Source organism: Schistosoma mansoni, assembly GCF_000237925.1.
Source record: "Schistosoma mansoni, WGS project CABG00000000 data, chromosome 1 unplaced supercontig 0034, strain Puerto Rico, whole genome shotgun sequence".
Lineage (NCBI taxonomy): Eukaryota > Metazoa > Platyhelminthes > Trematoda > Strigeidida > Schistosomatidae > Schistosoma > Schistosoma mansoni.
In genome coordinates this window covers 496,361-500,357 of record NW_017385988.1, presented here as the reverse complement: position 1 = coordinate 500,357, position 3,997 = coordinate 496,361, and the positions used below count along the sequence as shown (strand labels likewise).

General features: G+C 32.9%; 1 non-coding gene across 1 annotated transcript; it reads right to left on the bottom strand.

Moving 5' to 3' along the window:
* Window positions 1-3,124: 3,124 nt before the first annotated feature.
* Smp_tRNA_01124_Gln_TTG.1.1 lies at window positions 3,125-3,191 on the bottom strand. The gene has a single exon. It is a non-coding gene (tRNA).
* Between the last annotated feature and the right edge of the window lie 806 nt (window positions 3,192-3,997).

Below are 3,997 nucleotides of genomic sequence, written 5' to 3'. Positions count from 1 at the left end.
TAAAGTTTGTGACTTCAGGCAATATCGAGGCAATCCGCACAGAATACATATGCTAACAAGGGACTGATCGATTGTAGTCCTAAATAACAATGGGAAGATATAAGTAAACAACACCAAGTGAATTTAAGAGGAATGTATGTTTTTTTTGTAAATAACAAAGTATCTACACAATATATATACGTAGCTTTCAATTGTCCATTTTTATATATCTCTGATTTCTATCATCTGAAATATATTCTCGTCTGGTCTACAAGTGTTCTGCCAACTCTGTGCTTACGATGCACTGGAAATCTCCACGTTTGTTGTAATTTCGACGTCACGTTCAGATACATACTAGTTACAAACATCTTTGTGTGTAGTGTCTACTATACTTTTTTCGACCTGTCTGTCAACGGTGAATTAGGGTAAAAAAATATTTTAAACTCTGACAGATCATTAGTATCCTCAGGATTACAAATACTTTTTCAGATTCAAGTTCATTGCTCTATATAGTATAGTATATTTAACTTATAACTTGATAGAATTATTCCTGTTTTAATGATGAATTTGTCATGATCCAGTGCTGTATGCAAGTTTATGCAATTTATCAAAAATAATACTAATTACTTACCAATGTTCAATCGAACTGGAGTCAGTTCCAGAAACTAGCATATGTACTAAAATGAAGTACAAAAATGACTTTAGATACCTTGGGAAAGAAGTACAGACCAGCAAAATGTTCATTGTAATAATTAATGATTGATAAACATGAGGTTACAGAGAAAGTAGAACACGTTTTGATATATCGATTATAATAATACAATCTTTCACTTAAAAACTTATGAATACTTTGACAAATGTTCATGTAAAATGAACAACATATGAAGAAAAGTGTTTTAACTTGTGGCTGAGTGAATACCCTAGTAATGTATAACGTGACGATGCCACCAATTAGAGAACAGCGAATTATCGATCGGACCAGTGACACATGAAACCCGTACGAGAAGTCCAGAGTACTTATCGGTCTTGATTTCTGCCCAGACCAGCCAGTTAAGTCCAGAAAAGCCTCTGCGGCATGAATCATTATACATCAAGGATACTGGGTTTATATACCAAACAAACTGACCACATTGTACCATAAAATAGAAAATAACATTTGTACAAGATTTAGCTAAATGTGGCTGTAAATAGGGGAGATATTAAATAATAGACAAGGCATGATTCAAGAATGGTAAATCGTATGACAATAGTTCATATGTCAAAATGAAGCTCATAATGAGGGGGACATGAATATGAATAGTTTGGTTATTTAGCAATCATGCGTTAAAAAATATATGCATAGTATTGGTTCATAAATAGATCCCAAAGTTACCATTCATTATCCTTATCGGGGCATAAAAAAAGGACATTCTGTTATGTTAGTCGGTCAGATAATATCAGAATTACTGACAGATAGAGAAGTAATAACATTTTAAGGTTATAATATGGTTGAAGTCACTTAATAAAGCTAATTGATCAAGAATAACTATATTACTGTATGAATATTCATTAAAATTTGACCAAACTGCTGAACAGAAATTGAAGGTCATATATTTAGACTTTTATGAATGCTATACCTGAAATAATCTTACTGACTGAAATTGAAATAATCCCTACATTGCTGTATTCAGTAAGATGAAATTACTCATACAAATTGAATGAGCTTCTTTAAATGTGTTAACATTCAGTAAAGAGTGAATCCGTTTTGCCTGTGTCTATTAGATCTGTTAAATACTTAATCGATCTGTGTTTCATACTAAAATCTCGAATTTGACATGTAGTGAAAACACAAAAACTGGTAATATGAGTTCGTTTGATTCTGGGAAAAAAATCAAACTATCAGAAGGGGTTTTATGGATATTATAGTAATTTTAACAGTTGAGATCATGAATCGTTTGGAGCTAGATCACCATTGAAAACCTGGAAACACCTGACGGCCGTTTCGTCTTATTGTGGGACTCCTTAGCTGTGCACATCCACGATCGCACCTCGCGGGATTCGAACACATGACACATCGGTTTCGCACGCGAGTGCTTAACCTCTAGACCACTGAGCCTATAAACACTGTACAGCTAGGTTTTCCATGGTGATCTAGCTTCAAATGATTCATGATCTCAACTGTTAAAATTATTATATTTGAGTACACTATTTTTTATATGGTTTATTTACAGTAAGACTAGCATTCAGATATGAATACTTTGAACTGAGTATTAGTCAAAAAAACTTATTATATAAACAAATATTTATCAAATCATACTGATTAACTTTCATACTGACCTAATTTTGTCGTTTTGGACCTGTCACATCAGAATCCTTAATTTGTCTTATTTTGTTTCGTCTGCAGTAAAACCCTGTGTCTATTGGCCGTGAATTAAGATTGCTTTGTTTTATATCAGGCTTTACCTAATCCTCTCTAGATCAGTTTTTTCCCATTGCACAAGCAAGTGGCTATCAAGATTCAGTAGCTAGGTGGATAACGAGATGGCATTTGAAGCGAAAGTTACTGGGTTCGAGTCCCAGAGTGAACATCAATTGTGAGATGTTGCTCACCATCTCAAAATTGTGAGATGTAGATACATCAATCTGACAAGTCTCAAATAGGACGAAATGATCATCCTGGGTTCCACTGCTAGCCACTATCCATCTTTGTTTATAATACTTGTGAATTAGGACAACCATACAATCCGTACAGGATGCACATATATATATCAATCAATTTAAGTCCTAAACATCAATGAGAAGATTCAAGTAAACAATACTAAATGAATTTCAATTTCTTCCTTGATCTAAAAGATATAGCTGGTTTCCAATTAATCACGTAATGTCATCTATGCATACAATTAACGTTCTTAATTTCTAATCTGTTAGACCAATTGTACATCATTAAATGATTATTTTTCATCACATATGGTTATAAAATTTGAAATTCATTATCAGCATTATTCAAAAAATATTTTCATGTATTTTCATTACCAATTTAGTGTATAAAAACCATTCTAAATACTGTAAGCAAAGATGGATAGTGACTAGCAGTGGAATCCAGGACACGCGTTTCGTCTTATTTGCAACTCGTCAGCTGGATCTACCTGCATCTCACAATTGATGTTCACTCTGGAACTCGAACCCAGTACCTTTCGCTTCAAACGCCATCGCGTTATCCACTCAGCTACTGAGTCCTGATAGCCACTTGCGTGTAAAATGGGGTGAAGTTTAAATTCACTTGATATTGTTTGTTTGAATCTTCCCATTGATGTTTAGGACTGCAACTGGTCAGTCTCTATACCAATTAGAGACTGATCAGTTGTAGTCCTAAACATCAATGGGAAGATTAAAAAAAACAATACCAAGTGAATTTTTCATTCTAAATACTGTTTGTATGCAATAATATGGTTATTATGATTTCCTAAATTCATATTCACCCATTTAGGTTTCTTATCAAATTTTATACTGTTTGTTACGTCATAATTTTTTGCTTGTTTATTCTATTCCTGAATACTGAATATACTGACTGATAATGAAGTTATTTAATCCAACAATTAAAATGATCCAGTTTATAGACGATGGAAAAAAATAAGAAAAATTTTACAGATCGATGTTAAATTGAAAACCATTACCAACATTTTTATAACCCTGTTGAAAACGTTAGTTGCCATCTACACTAAACAACTCAATGGATAACTAGTTATTCGTTTGAGATAATAAACTCTGATCTCTAGTGTCAATGTAAAGATAAACACTGAAAAGCAAGTACAAAAAATGACTACTACTAAATAGGACAAAGTCTACATCTTGAACTCTACTGATAGCTATAATTAAAATATACCAATCTAAGCTAATTTACACTTCATAACGGTTTGAAATGTAATTTCTGGAGCAGAGAAATCACCATAAAATCAGTTAACGAGCAACAAACACTGAATCAGTAAAAACTACGAAGCACTGAACAGATGAACTTTGTCTTAAGACTAATAAACAGCAT